This window comes from Gossypium hirsutum, chromosome A03 (genome assembly GCF_007990345.1).
Source record: "Gossypium hirsutum isolate 1008001.06 chromosome A03, Gossypium_hirsutum_v2.1, whole genome shotgun sequence".
In the NCBI taxonomy this organism is placed as follows: Eukaryota; Viridiplantae; Streptophyta; class Magnoliopsida; order Malvales; family Malvaceae; genus Gossypium; species Gossypium hirsutum.
This window is the reverse complement of record NC_053426.1, coordinates 76,263,198-76,285,435: the sequence shown is the minus strand read 5'-3', so window position 1 is coordinate 76,285,435 and position 22,238 is coordinate 76,263,198. Positions and strand designations below refer to the sequence as shown.

At 36.7% G+C, this 22,238-nt stretch overlaps 1 pseudogene; it reads left to right on the top strand.

Moving 5' to 3' along the window:
- LOC121218245 (uncharacterized) overlaps nt 1-18,265 on the top strand; it is a 35,715-nt pseudogene extending 17,450 nt beyond the window's left edge.
- Nucleotides 18,266-22,238: the final 3,973 nt, after the last annotated feature.

The window sequence follows — 22,238 nt, the reverse complement described above, 5'->3', positions numbered from 1 at the left end:
ACTTATATTTGTAGTCTCAAAACCACTGTTCCAAATAGGATCTAAACTAGGCTGTTACAACTCTCCCCCTTTAGGGATTTTTGTCCCCGAAAATCTTACCAAAAAGTAGATTAAGGATTTGCTTTCACACAGTACATTTTAAAATAACTTTGGATTTCAATCACCTTAATCTCACAATTGAAATTCTGATTTGTCTTTCGCTATACATCATATCAAGCTGAAATTATTTATAACTGTGTTGAATTACTTTCATCTTTTGCTCAATTTTTTCTGATAGTATTAATCCTGTGAAATTATTTTTCTCACAAAGCTCGGTCCCAAAACAACAGAGTGCAGTAACTGTAACCATACGGTACCTCATACAATGTCATTTTTATAATCACATGATGGCTTATCAAATAACAATAATCTTTCTTAGTTGCTTTGAAACTCTAAAATACAGTAACAAATAATATTTCGAGAATTTGTATTGCGTTTCTCGATTTCAATGCAATCTCATACTCATAGATTACTGTAATTTCTATCAGAATCACAATATGAATTTCAGATCTCAATTTGAAACAATAATAACTGGTACCAGATGCAAACTTATCGTCTTTGAAACAGATAACTCTGTTGTTCTATCAAAAGAGAAAATCTATAAGTGCCGAGAGATTTCTTCAGACAGATAATAATAATTCAGATCACTTTATCTTTTTCAATGATAAGAATAATCCTGATGCAAAGTTCATTAAAATTTTATTTCATTACTACTCAGATAGCTTCAGCATTTGAACACAAATTCATAAATATCATGTTTAATACCCATTCATCAATACCACTTTCTCAGATTATTATACATCTTGTTACTCTCATATGAGCAGACTAACTAACACTGTTAGTCACCTGTAGCAATGGTTATAAAATCTCAAAGCTTTTCAATATAGACATTTTATCCTGAAGCAACAATCAATCATGATTCCATATCTGAAGTTCTGAATCAGAAACCTATTTACGTTGAACCCTTCATAGATCAAAATCTGATAACACATTTCTAAGTTTCATGAAATCACCTAGTAAGCATCAATTTAACTTCTAATTCAACTAACATATGTTCAACATCTGATAAGATTAATCACGTATTTATCACTCATAATGCACACAAAATTTTTTGGAACATCAAAAAACTATAATCATTTCCCTCGGATAATAATCACTTACTAACTCAAAACTTTTCAACGTTTCGAACTATCTTTGTTGTCCCTAAATTCGAATCTTTCTCTGACATTGAACATTTTAAACTCTTATAGTCATCAAATATGTCACATAACTCTTTTCATGTAGCTTTAACTGTATGGAATCACAAGATATTTCTGTACACTCTATTATTAGAACACACTTCAAACCATTCCTTGACGCATAACTGAAAATCATAAACTTTTTCTTCAACTTAGGCTGAACCAGAGCTGATGTTTCGATTGATAATATCTTCATGCAAAAGAAATTTCAACAATCAAACTAACTTTAATTTATCAAAACATCTCTCAATTAGAGTTGTTTTGATAGATATAATTCTATATCAAGTTTTCAAGATTATCCCTCAAATTACATATATACATTCAAAGCTTATTTCCAGTCTAGTGGATAGATTCAAACATATATAATCAAATAATATTTTCAATCAAATAGTTCGAGTCAGACTAAATCACTAAATCGGTCTTTTCGAAGAGATCTTTTCTTTTCGTTAAAAGGATAACCCCAGACATATCATCATTAGAATTCAATCTTGATCTTCTATCACTTTCACCTTTATCGATGTCAATTCTTTCATGAAAACTAGAAAAGAGTTTATAATAAAGCTGTCTCTTATATTAATCATCAAAGTTCTGAATTATACTGAAGTCACCTTTATCAGATAGAATCATATTGTCATAATAAGACCGATATCTTACCCGTAACAATAGATAATATCTCGGCTATTAATAATGTAACACCCCATACCCGAGACCGTTACCGGAGTCGGACACGAGGGGTTCACAGACTAAATTCACTTATTTTCACAGTCCATTTTAAAAATTTCCAGACAGCTGACTAACTGCGTCACTGTTACCTTAAAAATCATATCTTGAGTTCCAAAACTCGAAAATCAGTTTCGTAATTTTTCCCTGAAACTAGACTCATATATCCATCCACAAATTTTTTTCTAGAATTTTTGGTCGAGCAAATTAGTACAGTTTATTAGTTAAAGTCTCCCCTGTTACAGGGTTCGACTACCCTGACCTTCCTGCATTGCGACTTAGATAACTCCTTATACAGGGCTTCAATACTTATGCCATTTGTTTCTAATGAAACTAGACTCAAAAAGGAATCTATACATATATGGCATGACTTCTAATTATTCTGGTTAATTTATAATGAATTTCCAAAGTCAGATCAGGGGATCCAGAAATCGCTCTGGCCCTGTCCCATGAAAACTTGAATATCTCTTAAAATACGACTCATATGACCGTTTCGTTTCTTCCATATGGAATTAGATTCATCAAGGTTCGATTACATAATTTATTCACTATTTAATTATATTTCTACTAATTTTAGTGATTTTTCAAATTCACACCACTGCTGCTGTCAGCATCTGCCTTTAAGGTAGACTTTACCTATTACATAGTTTCCATGATTCAACTAGCCCTTTAGCATATATAGCACAAAGTATGATCGTGATTAACCATTCCAATGGCCAATCATTGCCAAGCATATCCACACCTCTCAATAACCATATACATACAAAATGATTATAACATTATGCTCAAAAATATATATAAGCCATTTTCGCATAGCTATCCAAATTTATACAAAACCGAAGGGTACATGACCCACAACAAAAAAGGGTAGTCCTATACATGCCATTTCAAAGTTCAACCAAAAGTGTACCAAAAAGGGGGTTTGATAGTGTGGACGACTTCGACTTCGACAATCCCGAGTCCGATAGCTGACGAACCAAAATCTATAAAACAGAGATTCAAAGAAACGGAGTAAGCATTTAATGCTTAGTAAGTTTTGAGCCATGAAATTAGACACAACTAAAGTGTAGCATTCATATGGCTAAACGGATAATTTCATATGCACAAATTCTCAATATCATACTTACTTCACATTACCAACCCTTATATTCATACACAAAAGATCAACTTAGCCAAAGGCCGGTAGCTCATTTATCGACTGAGCGAATACTAATTGTAAGGGATCAACTAAATCAATGCATATACGAGACATACCTCATTGCTGGGATTTTACGAGCATATTAATTGAAACTATTACAACAAGGTCGCTCATTCCCAAGCCAAGTACCTTCGGGATTTAACCGGATATAGCTACTCGCTCAATGCCTTCGGGACATAGCCCGGATATAGTAACTTGCACCATTGCCTTCGGGACTTAGCCCGGATATAGTAACTCGCACAAATGCCTTCGGGACTTAGCCCGGATGTAATAACTCGCACAAATGCCTTCGGGACTTAGCCCGGATATAGTAACTCGCACAAATGCCTTCGGGACTTAGCCCGGATGTAATAACTCGCACAAATGCCTTCGCGACTTAGCCCGGAACTAGTCACTAGCGTAAAATGCCTTCGGTACTTAGCTCAGTTATCATCCAAATATTCATGCACATATCAATAAATCATGACACATCTATATTTCATTTTCATAATTAGAGTTCAAACACAAGTCACGTATTAAGTAATCCCATTTTCGGCTCACTAGCCACATACAAACAGCATGGTTTAGTTTGCTTTATGACACGATCTCTATGCACATACGGCTACCCGTCATACGTATAGACTAATTAACTCAACATATAATTCAAGTAGAATCATCATATCACCGTATATTTGTTATGCTTATACGTCATGACTTAATCAAATCGTAAACTAAGTCTCGTTACTCGAAAACTTACTTCGGATGTTGTCGAACGATTTCGATGGCTATTCGACCACTTTTTCCTTCCCTTTATCGGATTTAGTTCCCCTTTGCTCTTGAGCTTAATTTAACAAATAAATTGATTTAATCACTTGAACATCAAGAAGAGAAACTCAAGGTACTTAACCCATATATACATTAGACATTAGAGTCGCATGTGTATGAAATCATGACTCAAACTCAACATATTAGCCCACGCTCTCTTTTAGCCGCTTATCTAAGCCAAGATAAAAGCATCAATATGCTTGCCTCTAACCGAATACATGCAACACCAATCCATCTCATGTGGCCGAATATGCAAGTCTATGTTGAGGCAAATTATATACTTAATACCACATATAAATGGCATACATTTTACTAACTAATGCATTATATATTATAACTCAATACGCATCCATTGTTTACTCCATAACTGAAACACCATCATATAAAAATATATACCTTGAGATAATATATATGTCATACCAATACATCATGTGCAAATATATATGTGGGCAAGAGCCGAATCACAAAGTTGATTATAACCACCTCATATATTTTCATCATATACTCGAATGCACAAGTACATTATAATAACTTCTAACTCAATTCATGTTACAAATTTATACTTCACAAGAACAAATCATTAACCAAATATAAACATATATCCAAAACACAAATCTTACCTACCATGTAATAAGCATACCAAACTAAACTCTTTCTATGTTCGAACATAACCTAATATCATTTAATGCCAAATCATGTATATTTTATTTTTGCATGAACCATAGCCGAATCATTTTAACCATGAGTAACATAACAAACATAAATCATACTTATGGACCTAAGGTAGAACCAAGAAAGGAACTCATAAATATCAAGATGTAAGAAACTACCATTGTTCATCTAGATTTAGCATGAAACACAACCATCACCCTTATTAATCTCCATAGCCGAAAACCTTACTTATTCCAAAATCACAATTTCAACATGGGTTACCAACAATAACTTGATAACTCACTCAATATCAACTAGGATTTCAAGAACTAGTATCAACTTCCTTACCTTAATATTGACCTAAGATGACCGATTGCTTCACTCCTTTCTTCCTCCTTTCAATTCGGCTAAGAATAATCAAAGAACACAACTTGTTTTCATCACCGAATGCTCTTGTTCTCTCTTTTTTTTTCTTTAGAATCGGCTAGGAAGAAACATGGATGATGATCTCCTTTTTTTTTTCTTTCATCATCCTACTCACCATTATTATTATATCATTTCTAACATAAACCATTAGCACAACATGTTTTATGACATGTTTTGCCCATCACCCTTTGTCATGGCCGGCCACTAGTAATTAAATGGGGGAAATTGACATGCAAGTCCACCCCTTTGATTACATGCACTAATAGATCCTTATAGATTAACCTATCACATTTCAAAAGTGTCACACATAAGTCCTATTGACTAAATTCACATGCAATTTACTAAATCGAAGCTTAAAACTTTCACACATTCATAATCACATATTTTAGACAATAAATATCATATTCAAATAATTTGGTGACTCGGTTTAGCGGTCCCGAAACCGCATCCGACTAGGGTCACTTTAAGGCTGTCACAAATAAAGCATTTGAACCCAGAAGAAAATCAAATATGATTTGAACAACAACCGATATAGAGATCTCTTGCAGATAATCACATGGGATCATAAGAAAACTAGAATAGTAAAATTTCAATATCTGATGCTACACAGAATATCTGAGGATTACAACGCATATAGAATGATATCAATTCCAATGATATCCCAGAAAAGGTCCAGAAGGAATAATGTCGCTTATAAATACTGAGATCCACAATAACAGAAGTAATATAATCTTCATATATATTCAACAGAACAATAGCCAGTAAAAACAAAATATTAGCCTTATTCAAGTTTTACCGTCGACTTTCATATTCACACAATAGAATAAAATACTAGAGAAAGACAAAGCAATGTCAAACATAACTCAAACAGATCAATGATGCTTTTGTCTATTAGTATGTTTAGCTAATGTTTTCATACGATAAGGATCCTCCTGAAATTAAACAATCACATATACTTCTGAGGATAAATGTACACATAGAATACCCAAAAGAAATTATAGTAATTGTCTAACTATGATCACTGCACCCTGCCATCAACACAATTCAAGCATTATCCCTTCACTGACAGAAATCAATTTAAAAAAGCTTGCAGTTAATACTTTCTTTAGGTAACATAACTAAATGGGTCATTTAATCAGAGTTAACTTCTTCTTTAATAGTGACATTGCATAATTCGAATAGTCTTCAGAACTATGCCATATCTCTTTTAATACTATTTTCATTTGCTGATTCATTAAATTTTCTGATCACTTTATTAATTTTTCTGAGCACAGACTTCAGAAATTCCACACTCATGAGCTTATTCAATCCAAATATTACAGATTTAATTGTAACATTTTACAAGTAAGGGGGTGAGGATAGTAAAGCCCTAAATTTAACTCATTCACAAATACACATATCACATACTATCACACATAGCCGGTTCTTTACTAATTTCACATTCTCACTTCATTTAATAAACATTTACTTTTACTCACTTTTGTACTTGTCACATATTTCATATGTCAACTCAATTCACTAATTTACAATCAAAACATTTTATATGGTAATCATAGGCCACATTTCACAACTCATATACTCATATCATTATCACATTATCAATAACAACATGTCATATAATTTGATCCATACCTTTATGAGTTTCAACTCATACTCAACACATTTCCATTCAAACATTTGAATATACGTTCCGTACTATCAACATTATCTCGATTGGAGAACTTATCTATCTCATTAAAAAAATTTTCGTTAGAGTCAGGGGATATCACACTACCGCAGGTTAACTGTGGCATGTATAGCTAGACTCACAAACGCTATGGTAGTCCTAGAATTGACTAAACCATAGCTCTGATACCAAACAAATGTAACACCCCTAACCCTTATCCGTCGTCAGATTAGGGTTATGAAGCATTACCGATCAAAACACAATTCAGAATAGACAGACAATACAAATCATACACCCTATAATATAATTTCCTTTATAAAAGTTATTATTCAAAAATAAAATAATAACCAACCTCTTATTCATACAAGTCAAATTCATATATTCAAATTACATATTCAAACACACAATCATGCTTTATCGAACATTCTCTTATACAAACTAGGTTTCAATGTTTAACCATTTCCATACCATTTGCTTACTAAAAAATTTGAAACCAAGCTATTAAATATCAAAACCAAATTGTACATGTTTCATAATTACAAAATTCGAACCATATGATCACCACCTTAATAGTAATCGAATACATAAATTATGGTTAAGCATATTTCATTACAAATAAAAGTGCATATATCACATCATCCCTTTGTACATATCCATTTCATAAGCTAAATATCATTCATATCATTTACTGGGTATTCAAGTATGTATCAATATCAAATACTGCTAAATGAACGAGCATAGCCTTTGGACATTATAATTTCATTTGCATTTTTTTTGCCATAACCTTAATAACTAATTAAAAACTCAATTTCCAAGCCAAACCTATCAAATTTCATATGCTGTATAGTTTATCAAAATTTATATACACACAATTAATTCATTTTCCATCTATACGCTAGCAAATCAACCTGAAAATAATACCCACTTCTCTATAGCAAAATTTACCAATTTGAGCCCAAATAATAATTCAAACTTATCCATTTTTAGCATACAAAATTATCTTGTTTAAATCTCGTATATCTAACCATTTAAATAAACAACCATTCGGACATCAATTTCAACGTCAATAAGTCATAACATTTCTATCACCCACATTTAAAGCTAACATACTATCTCAAACTTCATATCATAACAATTGTGTCACTTCTGTTTATTTAAGTGGCCATCAAGCATACTCAAAATATAATCATCAGTTTCCATCATGAATCATACTTAAAAACTCAACCACTCAAGCATAATATAAGTATAAAATTTGCCGACGCAAACCAAAACGACATAACCAATACTCAATCAAATATATATATCACTTTACCTTATTATCAAGCCAAAACATAACACATTTCATACTTTCCAAAATGAACTACTTTCATGGCTAATTATTCATCCTCATTAACATTTTCCAAACCATATAACCAAATACTACACTTATATTGTAACATCCTGATTTTTGGGTTTTTGTAATTTCTGAGAATTTGGTAAAGTTTTTAAATTTTGGTATTTGGTAGTAAAAAATTCATAGTTGGAACACGTAAATGGGCTTATGGAAGGCTCATGTGATGACCAAAACTCGAAAGAATTTTTGAACTTTGGACTTAAGGAGTTAGGGGCTTTGGGTAGATGGCTTTATTAAAAGTTGCGGGTAAAATGTAACACAAAAAAAGAGCCTCTGGTAAAGTGGCTAACTGATGCCACTAAGGAGCTAAAAAGGTGGCGTGTAAGTGGTTGGGGGAACCTGGGTTCGATTCTTTGTGATGGCAAATGCGATGTTATTTTTATGCCTTGAGTAGGCAGAAGTTTGAAGCCGAATGGAACTCTGTTGGAGAGAGTTTGAATCAGTGAAATGCATGGACTAAGGAGTGATAAGGGGAGGGATTTTAGGGATTTGAGAGAGAGATAGAGTTGGCCGAATAGAAGGGAGTGGAGAGGGGATTTCGGCAGAGGGGTATTAGGTTAGTATTTCGGCATTAGGGACTTAGGTTGTGCCGTTTTCCTTGAGTAAACTTCAAAGAGTGATTCTTTTCTTTCGTCCTTTTTCCTTCTCTAAACCAAAATCACCATTCCCAATCATCTTTCTTTCTTTTCTTCTCCAAAACTAGTTCACTATTCTTTTCATTCCATCTACTACTCCCTTTCCCATCATTACTTTTGCCGAAAAACCACAAAAGCCGAAACTTTTGAAACTTGGTGGTGCTGATTTCTTGTTGACCAGCAACCTTCTTTTCCCTTACTTTTTGGTGGCCAATCCCTTCATCTACTAATCTTTAAACGGTTCAAGAAGGGAGACTGTGGTAAGTATTCATACTCTAAATCGATTCAGTAGTAACTATTGACAAAAGTCGAAACCCCTATAGTTTAGGGTGGTTGCCGATTTGAGATATAGGCCTTATTAGGCTTTTTCCTTTGTTTTTTTGGTTTGTAGATACTTTGGAAGATCATCAAGGCTTGGAGTATCGATTTGGAAAACTTGGATCAAGCATCGGATTCGGAGAAGGTAAGTGAACCGTGGCCATTAGGGATTCTTTGGGCCGATTTTGGTAGGGTAAGATTTGGAGTTTGATTAGCATGATCTATAGACTAAGAAAGGTGGTGAATAAATTTTAGGTTGCCGTGGGAGACTTCGTTGGTGAACATCACAAAACAGGTGTGTAATAACCCCCGTAAGATCTTAGACTAATTTTCGCTGAAAAGCCGAAATGCCTAAATTCTGGTATTTCGAGAACTTGAGATTTTGCATATGGTTTTAGATACGAATAAAGAGATACAATCAGTTTTTGGATCGATGGAATAGGTAAGAGCACAATTCTGTGCACGTTGGTAAGTTGGGCCTCAATGGGCTGAAATTGGGCCCAATGGGCTTCTGGGCCCATTTGGGTAAATTTTGATAGAAAATGAAAGTTGGATATATTGCATGTTAAACGGGTAGATTTGATGTAAAATTTGGATTATGGGGCCCTAAGGGGCTAAATCGGCATTCGTGGGGCCCATTAGGGGTTTTGGGCCCAAAAACCCAAATTTGATAAAGTGCGTTAAAATCATTGTTTAAACACTTGGAGTTATTGATAATTGTTAATAAACATGGAAAACCCTGATATTTGGTAAAATTACGAAATTACCCTGATAATATGAAAATGACTATTTACCCTTAGGTAAAAATAACCATTATGCCCCTAGGGTTTAATTATGAACTTGATGCATGAGATTTTGATATACATGATTTGATGTGATATGCCCTTGATATGAATGAAATGCACATGATATATTCATATATGCATGGGTTGGGTTTTATATGAATGGAGGAAGTGAAAAGGGCTTTGCCCCAGTTTACTGAAAAGGGCTTTGCCCCAGTTATTAAAAAAGGCTAGGCCTCCAGTTATATGATAAAACAACTATGCTGCCAGTGGTGTGTTGGTTGGGTGGGTTGAATCATTCCCCACATGGTGTGTTGGTTGGTACGGGTGGAGAGTAGTGGATGGTGGGTTGAGTAGTTTCCCCAAATAGGCTTGCATGCATTCTTCGATGTTACATATGATATTGAAATGGGCCTATGGGCCATGACCGTATGCAGTAAAGTCCTCGGCCACTGATGTGAATTATGAAAAGGCTTCGGCCCAGTATTTATTGAGACTGAATTTAGGGCTTAGGCCCAGTATGCTGATCTTGGTTTGGGCTCTGAAAGGGGCTTGTTGCACACTGAGTTTTCAAACTCACCCCCCTTCCGTAACCTTGCAGGTGAGCCTTGATGTGAAGACTTGGAGCCGGAGGGGATTCAGAGTGGCCACGGTGAACACTTTTGGACTTTAAAATAAGTAACTGGTTTTCGTTAGTTCATCTTAATTACTATTTATTTTTGGGTTGAAATAAGGCCATTTTAACTTTATTCTCTTTCTGGGATTATTTTATTTTTAATAACTCTAAATTTTTCTGATAATAATTCAAATGGGCTAGAATTAGGGCGCGTTTTCAAAATGATATCGTTTGCAAAATAACATAACAACACGATTAATCGGTTTATCAAAGATATCTACCCAAATAAATTTCAAACTCGGTTAACAAAGTGTGCTAATGGTTGTGGGCATGTCTAGGATTGGATCCAATCGAAGAGCTTGGTACTTAAGCAGCCTTCATGGCTCACCGCCTCTGTTTTTGGATACCTACCTAGTGCACAGCTTCCATTTACTTGGTTAAGCCTTAACAAAAGACGATTTATTAAAACACTAAAGCGGAACGTGGGTTCTTAACTTCAATGTGGCACGTCAGATTCGGCCATAACGTCTGGGCCGCGTTTGGGGTGTTACATTTAGTGGTATCAGAGCCAAGTTGTAACAACGCGACTGTGGATTTGTAAACGGATTTTAAATCAAAAATTTCAAAACAAAGGTATTTTTAATCAATTTTTAGGAAATTCCTATTTTTGTGACCAAATACATGTTTTTTTGCTTTAAATGGTTTGGAAGAAAAAGGTGGCACACTGAATCCCTGGCACCAAGTCTGTAAGTATACCTTCTTTTACTTTATGTGATATTAGTATAATACTGTGGATAAGAACTGCGACCCTGCTAAGATACTTTAGATAGGGTAGAACGATAAAATGGTAGAAATGAGACTGTAGCTAGGCTACGACATTGCAAAAAACAATCCTTAAACTGCTATATTTTCGTAAGACATCTCGTAATAAACAATTGAAATATTAAACTAATGTCATAAAATTCGTAATCAGATAATTCAATATGAGTACAAGAGGAACTCGTGGACGAGGTCGTGGATGTGGTCGCGGAAGGGTGCAAGCTGAATCTTCATCCTCAGGGCATAGGCCAGCTGAGGAGGCATTCGTGCCACAGGCAACTGAGACTGGGTCATATGATCGGGCTGCGGGGGATGATGCTTTGTCCCAAGCGATGTTAAGGATTTTGGAAAGGGTTGCTTGAGCGAGCACCGGGACAATAAATAGGGGATCCATCTCGGAATGACTCCGGGCTAAGGGAGCAGAAGTTTTTAGGGGTGTATCTGGAGTAGCCCCAAATGTGGCTGAATATTGGTTGGAGGCAACGGAGCGGATTATGGATGACCTAGATTGTTCTGTGGAGCAAAAGCTGAAGGGGTCGTGTCATTACTGCGAGACGAGGCATATTGGTGGTGGATCACTATAAGGGAGAGTACCCTGATTGAACGAGTAACCTGGGGACTGTTCAAGACTGCTTTTAAGGGGAAGTATGTAGGAGCTAGTTATGTGGATGCTCGTCGAAAGGAATTTTTGAATTTGACTCAGGGTAATAAAACTGTTGCGGAGTATGAGGCAGAATTCTTGAGGCTGAGTCGATATGCTAGCTGGATAGTTGCAACCGAATATGAGCGCAGTGTTTGATTCAAGGATGGCCTCCACGATGAGCTTAGGGTACTGATAGCTCCACAGAGGGAGCGTGATTTTGCTGCGTTGGTAGAGAAGGCTAAGATAGCCGAGGAAGTGAAACGAACTGAAAGGCAGAATTGTGAGGAGAATCGACCCAGATTTAAGAGGGATTCTGGACCCCCAGGTGTTGTAAATAGGAATGCTAAAAGAGCTAGAATGGAGGAACCGGTTCGAGCAGTTCCGGTAAATACTTTTAGACTGCAGGCTTGCAGGGACTGTGGCAGAGCACATATGGGGGAGTGCTGGAGACAAACTAGAGCTTGTTTTCGATGTGGGTCAAAGGAACATCAGTTCAGAGAGTGTCCTCGGAGAGTAGCTCACGATCTAGCTGCGGAGCAAAGAGGTGTCCAACCACAGCGAGGAGAACCACCACCACGGAGAGGCCGTGGGCAAAGTAGAGGTGGCAATGGTAATGGACGTGGACGTGGGGCACCTGGCAGGGGTGCTGAAAATGCTGATGCTCGACAGCTGGCGTTGGTTTATGCTGCACGGGTCGTGAGAAGGGTGACACTCCTGATATTATAACCAGTATGTTCTTTATTCATAGCACGCCTTACACTGCTTTGATTGATGTCGGTTCCACTCACTCGTATGTTACTTGTGATGTATATGGTGCCTTGGGTGTGCTTCCTGAGGAGACTGTGAGTGGGGTATCGGTGATAAGCCCTTTAGAACACTCGGTTAAGGTAGATAAACTCTTTAGGGCGGTGCCTTTGGAGACACAAGATAAGATATTTGTAGGAGATTTGATGGAGTTGCCATTTGGGGATTTTGATCTTATTTTAGGAATGGACTGGCTAACTAAGCATAGGGCGACGTTGGATTGTGCTGCTAAGAGAATAGTGCTAAGAACTGCCAAGGCTGAGGAGATAATGGTCATAAGGGAGCGAAGGAACTATTTGTCCAATGTTGTCTCAGCTTTAAGGGTTGAGAAGTTGATTCGAAAAGGATGTGAGGCGTTCTTAGCATTTGTGAGTCAAGCTAAACCTGAGGGGATGACTGTAGAGTTAGTTAGGACCATTCAAGAATTTCAAGATGTATTTTCGGAGGAACTTCCTGGACTACCTCCGAACAGAGAAGTCGAGTTCGGAATCGACTTGTTACCTGGGACAGCTCCAGTGTCCATTGCAAATTATAGGATGGCACCAAAGGAGTTGGTGGAACTGAAAGCTCAGATTTAGGAACTGTTGGATAGAGGGTTTATAAGACCAAGTGTTTCTCCGTGGGGCGTACCGGTGTTGTTTGTAAAGAAGAAAGATGGGACCATGCGGATGTCATTGACTATCGGCAGTTGAACAAACTGACGATCAAGAACAAGTATCCTTTGCCAAGAATCGATGATCTGTTCGACCAATTGAGAGGAGCCTCAGTATTTTCTAAGACCAACCTTCGGTTAGGATATCATCAGTTGAGAGTCAAAGAAGTTGATATTCATAAGACGACATTCAGGACTCAATATGGTCATTACAAGTTTCTGGTTATGCCCTTTGGTTTGACTAATGCACCGGCAGCATTCATGGATTTAATGAATCGGGTGTTTCAGCCATACTTGGATCAGTTCATAGTTTTTTTTATCAATGATATCTTAGTGTACTCGAAAACAAAAGAGAAGCATGATGAACATCTTTGTATTGTTCTGCAAGTGCTAAGGGAAAAGCAACTCTATGAAAAGTTAAGCAAGTGCGAGTTTTGGTTGAAGGAAGTAACTTTCTTGGGGCATGTGGTATCTGCTAAGGGGATCAAGGTAGACCCTCGAAAGATTGAGGCAATTCTGGAGTGGAAGCCACCGAGGTCAGTAATAGAAATCTGAAGTTTTCTGGGGTTGGCAGGCTATTATAGAAGATTTGTGGAAGGATTTTCTGTGTTGGCAGCACTGTTAACTAAACTTATAAGGAAGGGAGCACCATTTGTTTGGACAAATAGGCAGCAAGAGGCTTTTGAGAAGTTAAAGAAGGTTCTGACAGAAGCGCCAGTGTTGATTCAGCTAGAGTCTGGTAAGGGTTTCACTGTGTATAGTGACGTGTCACATATAGGTTTGGGCTACGTGTTGATGCAAGAGGGTAAAGTGGTCGCTTAAGATATGGAGGCAATACTTGTATGGGGAGAGATGTATTATCTATACGGATCACAAGAGTCTTAAGTACTTGTTGACTCAAAAGGAGCTGAATCTTAGGCAGCGAAGGTGGATAGAGTTGTTAAAGGACTATGACTGTTCGATTGAGTACCATCTAGGTAAGACAAATGTTGTGGCTGATGCGTTAAGTCGAAGGACTGTGGCGGAATAGAACGTAATGTTTGCTCGTTTAAGCTTGTATGACGATGGAAGCTTATTGGCAGAGTTACAAGTGAGACCCACTTGGGTGGAGCAGATTAAGAAGCAGCAGTTGGTGGATGAGTTGTTGGTTTCTCAGTTTCAGCAAGTTGAGAAGGGGGAGAATCCAGACTTCGGAGTAAATAATGATGGGGTTCTTTGTTTTCGAGGAAGAACTTGTATGCCGAAGGACTCTGACTTGAGATTGATGATTTTGAGAGAGGCACATAGTGGACCTTGTGCTATGCATCCAGGAGGGAGTAAGTTGTATCGAGACTTGTGAGAGCTATATTGGTGGCCTGGGCTTAAGCGAGAAGTGACCGAATTTTTGGGGAAATGTTTGACATGTCAGCAAGTAAAAGCTAAGCATCAACTGCCTTCAGGATTGTTACAGCCAGTAAAGATCCCACTTTGGAAGTGGGAAAGGGTAACTATGGATTTTGTAAGTGGTTTGCCATTGACACCTTCCAAGAAGGACTCAGTTTGGGTGATTGTGGATAGGTTGACAAAATCTGCCCATTTCATACCTGTTCGAACCGATTACTCACTTCAGAAGTTGGCCAAGTTGTATGTGGCAGAGATAGTGTAGTTGCATGGGGTGCCAGTATCAATAATTTTTGACCGAGACCCAAGGTTTACATCTCGATTTTGGCAAAAGTTGCATGAGGCGTTGGGAACGCGATTGGATTTTAGTACGGCTTTTCACCCTCAGTTGGATGGGCAGTCAGAGAGGGTCATTCAGATTCTAGAGGATATGTTGAGGGGTTGTGTTATCGACTTTACGGGCAGTTGGAAGGATTACTTGCCATTGGCGGAGTTCGCGTATAACAATAGTTACCAAGCAAGTATTCAGATGGCTCCTTATGAGGCACTGTATGGGCGAAGGTGTCGTTCGCCTACTTGTTGGGCAGAGTTGGGGGAAAGGCAAGTACTTGGTCCAGAGTTGGTAGTAGATACTGAAGACAAGGTTAAGGTGATCAGGAATCGGTTAAATGAGGCAGCTGATCGACAAAAGTCTTATGCCGATCTGAAGCACAAGGATATTGAATATGCTGTAGGGGACATGGTTTTTTTGAAAGTTTCACCTTGGAAAAAGATATTGAGGTTTGGTAAGAAGAGCAAGTTAAGTCCACGGTTCGTTGGGCCTTATCGAATCCTTAAGCGGATAGGGCCAGTGGCTTATCAGCTAGAGTTACCTCTGGAACTGGATCGTATTCACGACATCTTTCATGTATCCATGCTAAGGAGATATCGTTCCGACCCAACTCATATCATGCCAGTTGCAGAAATTGAGGTACAGTCAGATTTGACCTTCGAGGAAGAACCTGTTTACATACTTGATCACGACGTCAAGGTGCTGAGAAGGAAGTCAGTCCCATTGGTGAAGATACTTTAGAGGAACCATGGCAAAGAAGAAGCTTCTTGGGAGTCCGAGGAGACAATGCGTCAACAATATCCTTAATTGTTTGGATCAGGTAAAATTTTGAGGCCGAAATTTCTTTAAGAAGGGTAGAGTTGTAACATCTGATTTTTAGGTTTTTGTAATTTCCGAGAATTTGGTAAAGTTTTTAAAATTTGGTATTTGGTAGTAAAAAAATTCATAGTTGGAATATGTAAATGGGCTTATGGAAGGCCCATGTGATGACCAAAACCCAAAATTTTTTTTAAACTTTGGACTTAAGGAGTTAGGGGCTTTGGGCAGATGGCTTTATTAAAAGTTGTGGGTAAAATGTAACACAAAGAAAGAGGCTCTGGTAAAGTGGCTAAGTGAAGCCACTAAGGAGCTAAAAAGGTGGCGTGTAAGTGGTTGGGGGAACCTGGGTTCGATTCTCTGTGATGGCAAATGCGATGTTTTTTTTTTTGCCTTGAGCAGGCAGAAGTTTGAAGTCGAATGGAACTCTGTTGGAGAGAGTTTGAATCAGTCAAATGCATGGATTAAGGAGTGATAAGGGGAGGGATTTTAGGGATTTGAGAGAGAGATAGAGTTGGCTGAATAGAGGGGAGTGGAGAGGGGATTTCGACAGAGGGGTATTAGGTTAGTATTTCGGTATTAGGGACTTAGGTTGTGCCGTTTTCCTTGAGTAAACTTCAAAGAGTGATTCTTTTCTTTCGTCCTTTTTCCTTCTCTAACCGAAATCACCATTCTCAATCATCTTTCTTTCTTTTCTTCTCCAAAACCAGTTCACTATTCTTTTCTTTCCATCTACTACTCCCTTTCCTATCATTACTTTTGCCGAAAAACCACAAAAGTCGAAACCTGTGAAAATTGGTGGTGCTGATTTCTTGTTGACCAGCAGCCTTCTTTTCCCTCACTTTTTGGTGGCCAATCCCTCACTTTAAATGGTTCAAGAAGGGATACTATGGTAAGTATTCATACTCTAAATCGATTCAGTAGTAACTACTGACAAAAGCCGAAACCCTTATAGTTTAGGGTGGTTGCTGATTTGAGATATAGGCCTTATTAGGCTTTTTCTTTTTCTTTTTTATGGTTTGTAGATACTTTGGAAGAGCAGCAAGGCTTGGGGTATCGATTTGGCAAACTTGGTTCGAGCATCAGACTCGGAGAAGGTAAGTGATCCGTGGCCATTAGGGATTCTTTAGGCCGATTTTGGTAGGGTAAGATTTGGGTTTGATTAGCATGATCTGTAGAATAAGAAAGGTGGTGAATAAATTGTAGGTTGCCGTGGGAGACTTCATTGGTGAATGTCACAAAACAGGTGTGTAATAACCCCCGTAAGATCTTAGACTAATTTTCGCTGAAAAGCCGAAATGCCTAAATTCCGGCATTTCAGGAACTTGAGATTTTCCATGTGGTTTTAGATACGATTAAAGCGATACAATCGGTGTTTGGATCGATGGAACAGGTAAGAGCGCAATTCTGTGCACGTTGGTAAGTTGGGCCTTAATAGGCTAAAATTGGGCCCAATGGGCTTCCAGGCCCATTTGGGTAAATTCTGATAGAAAATGGAACTTGGATATATTGCATGTTAAACGGGTAGATTTGATGTAAAATTTGGATTATCGGGGCCTAAGGGGCTAAATCGGCATTCGTGGGGCCCATTAGGGGTTTTGGGCCCAAAAGCCCGAATTTGATAAAGTGCGTTAAAATCATTGTTTAAACACTTGGAGTTATTGATAATTGTTAATGAACATGGAAGACCCTGATATTTGGTAAAATTACGAAATTTCCCTGATAATATGAAAATGACTGTTTTGCCCTTAGGTAAAAATGACCATTATGCCCCTAGGGTTTAATTATGAACTTGATGCATGAGATTTTGATATACATGATTTGACGGGATATGCACATGATATGTATGAAATGCACATGATATATTCATATATGCATGGGTTGGGTTTTATATGAATGGAGGAAGTGAAAAGGGCTTTGCCCCAGTTATTAAAAAAGGCTAGGCCTCCAGTTATATGATAAAACAACTATGCTGCCAGTGGTGTGTTGGTTGGGTGGGTTGAATCATTCCCCACATGGTGTGTTGGTTGGTACGGGTGGAGAGTAGTGGATGGTGGGTTGAGTAGTCTCCCCAAATGGCCTTGCATGCATTCTTCGATGTTACATATGATATTGAAATGGGCCTATGGGCCATGACCCTATACAGTAAAGGCCTCGGCCAGTGATGTGAATTATGAAAAGGCTTCGGCCTAGTATTTATTGAGACTGAATTTGGGGCTTAGGCTCAGTATGCTGATCTTGGTTTGAGCTCTGAAAGGGGCTTGTTGCACACTGAGTTTTCAAACTCACCCCCCTTCATTAACCTTGCAGGTGAGCCTTGATGTGGAGACTTGAAGCCGGAGGGGATTCAGAGTGGCCACGGTGAACACTTTTGGACTTTAAAATAAGTAACTGGTTTTCGTTAGTTCATCTTAATTACTATTTATTTTTGGGTTGTAATAAGGCTATTTTAACTTTATTCTCTTTCTGGGATTATTTTATTTTCAGTAACTCTAAATTTTTCTGATAATAATTTAAATGGGCTAGACTTAGGGCACGTTTTCAAAATGATACTCATTTTCAAAATAACGTAACAACACGATTAATCGGTTTATCAAAGATATCTACCTAAATGAATTTCAAACTCGGTTAACAAAGTGTGGCAATGGTTGTGGGCATGTCTAGGATTGGATCCAATCGAAGAGCTTGGTACTTAAGCAGCCTTCATGGCTCATCTCCTCTGTTTTTGGATACCTGCTTGGTGCACAGCTTCCATTCACTTGGTTAAGCCTTAACAAAAGACGATTTATTACAACACTAAAGTGGAACGTGGGTTCTTAACTTCAATGTGGCACGTCGGATTCGGCCATAACGTCTGGGCCGAGTTTGGGGTGTTACATATATATATATACCATAAAACATACTTCCATAATAACCTTAAATGTTGACTGAATACACACAACATTAACATCTTAAAGAAGCCATTTTCGCATGGCTATATATATATACACAAATTTCAAAACCAAATATATCAAAATTAGCCTATACATGCCACATAACCTAACCTCAAAGCATTAATTTACCGAAATGAAAACTAGATAGTATGATGAAATCTCCTACGACTTCCAACCAGAGCAAGTCTTCGAAACTCTATAAACATAGGAAAAACACACAGAGTAAGCTTCAAAAGCTTAGTAAGCCATAATCAAATAAATCATTTCAATAATATTTATAAATCAATATCACTAAGCTGAATTTAACAAATTTTATTCACATATACATTCATTGTACTTGTAAATTTATATACCACATTAAATAACTTTTATTATCTTATTTATCAATGAATATATATATACCTTAATTCAATCATATAAATCAAGTTTGCACATAATTATTACATGATTAATCAAAACATGTCATGCTTCACTAGCCAATTTGCATATATACAAACCATACATCATAACACCATTGTCTCGATATCTATTTCATATCCAATTTTCAAATCAAAATAATATATTTCAAAACCATGTTTCTTGTTTCATGTTTCTCATGTTCAAATCATAGAATCACAAGATCCTATAACTAGCACATATAACACACATTCATTTGTATACATTTCTTTCATTCATAATAATATATGTCACATATCGTCATTAGAAACATATTCACCTACTGTTTCTGAATTCATATGCAATTCACACGTACCAAAAAAATCATATATGTATACACATGTTCCACACTTTAATATCACGTACTTATATCATTTTTCTGAATATAGATTTGCATTCAATATACACATAACCAACTTTATAACATAATTCATATCATCAGTTCAAATACCAAAACTTATCGTAATTTCCATGCATTAGCTAACACATACCTGAACATTTTAATTTGATTTCGTATTCAGTCTTTACATAACATTGCTCGTTGAATAATTCGAAATTAAATAGGATACTCGGAGAGTCACACATGTCGTACAATGCCAACATCCCAGACGTGGTCTTACATGTAATTACATATCGATGCCACTGTCCCAGACAGGGTCTTACTCGTAAACACATACCGAAATCACATATCAATGCCAACGTATTAAACGTGGTCTTACTCGTACACACATATCATACAATGCCAACGTCCCAGACGTGGTCTTACATGTAATTACATATCGATGCCATTGTCCCAGACATGGTCTACAACGAAATCTCTAATCGATGACAGTGTTTCAGACAAGGTCTTACACGATATCTCAAATTGATGTCAACGTCCCAGACGTGGTCTTACACGAATCATATCTCGAAATCCAATGTCATGACATATGTATCCTCTACTATTTTTAGGGTTCGTACGGGCTTTTCGGATGTCGTCACGTTATCAGAACTTTCTCGTATTCAGATATTCTGCTTCTCAAACAATTCAATCTCATAATAACATATATATAACTTATTCATAATACATACATTTACATTACTATTCGGCATATACATATATTTATTCCAATGATCTGCATCTCAAACATGCTCCAATTCTTTTCCAGCACATGACCTAATGGCATCCCACACAATCAGCATAGGGTTGCGGTCCAGTAGTAGCAACAGGGGCTCCAACTCTGACTAGCCTATCAACTCTAGCCTTTTCTTAGGCCACAGAAAAGAACTCGAGGGCTCTGAATCCCTCTTATTCGTACCTCTCTCCTTCTCACGGTTCTAGCACTCAGCGCACTTCACATCCTCGGGGATTTTCGCCTTATCTACTTGAGCACCAAAATCTCGCTCCCTCTGCGGAGCTATCAGAACTCGTAGACTATCCCTATAACATCCCGATTTAGACCCTAATCAAAATGGTGGTTTTGAGACCACGAAACTGAGTCAAAAAATATTTAAAAATTATTTTCTGTGTTTATTTTGTGTGAATTTACATCTATGAAATTTTCGTGCTTAAATTTTATCGTTTGAGTGTTTGATTGAATAGAGGACTTAATCATATAAAATGAAAATTTAGTGCTTATTTCTAAAAGGGACCGAATTGTTAATGGCTTTATTAATGAAAGCCTTTAAGTTGTAAATAGCCCATTTATTTATTAGTGGGACGGTGGTAGGCATAAATTATATAGTTTTTATATTATTTCATTAAGGTTATATGTAAATTAAACTTTAATTTATAATAAGATATAATATATATTATCATAAAGCATAAAAGTGAAAGCCATTTTATGATCATTGACTTATTGAATGGACGACTAAGGGCTTATGTTATATGGCTTTATTATAAATTTAATAAGGTTAATTTAGGAAACCAATAATATATGTTATTATAATATAAAGAATAACATAAAAAAAATCAAAGCCATTTATGTGTTCATTCTTTATCTTCTTCCTGAAACTAAAACAAAGAAAAGAAATGAAAGAAGTTAGGGTTCAGTCATCTCTGAAGCTCTATTAAGGTATGTGTTTAGCTCAATTTTTGATAATTTTTACGTTTTTGAGATCGTTGCTAAGTAATCCGCAAGACTCATGCTTGAATTTTTTATTTTGATGAATATTTTGAGTTATGCCTTTGATGAGAGCTTGTGATTTTTGTTGTTTGATGATGAAATATGAAAGATATGTTTTAGATTAACATGTTTTGTACTGGAGTTTTTGATGATTTTAAGTAATTAGGACTAAATTTAAAAAATAATAATTTGAGGGACTAAAATGTGAAATAAATAAATATATAGGCTTGTATGAACATAGGTAAAATTCGGCCTAACATGAGTGTACTGAAATTTTGCATATTTTGTATTTTGTGCAAAAGAGACTAAATTGTAAAAATTGTAAATGTCAGGGGTAAAATGGTAATTTCCCATTTATGTGTTTTTGGACTAAATTGATTGAAAATATGTTTGAATGAGTTTAATTTGAATATGTTTAGATCAAGAACCATAGAAATTGGATTTGGATCGGGGGAAAACGAAAGTTGTCAACTAGTCGTCCCGTTCTATTTTACATCGTTTGAGGTAAGTTTATAAGCAAATAGAGATTGTTAATGCTAATTATTTATGAGTTTATAAGCTGAAATTAAATTATATGAGATTTTATATGTGAATGCCAAATGTGATTATGCTTGGGAACAATTTTTATGAATTCGTTTTGACTGAGTTACGACGTTCGAAAGCCCCGTATGAACCTTAAGAATAGCTAGGATATATATGTCATGACATAAGATTCTGATATGTGATGTACGAGTAAGACCATGGCATCGATATGTGGCTCCGATATATGTGTACGAGTGAGACCCTATCTGGGACAGTGGCATCGATATGTGATTACATGTAAGACCACGTCAG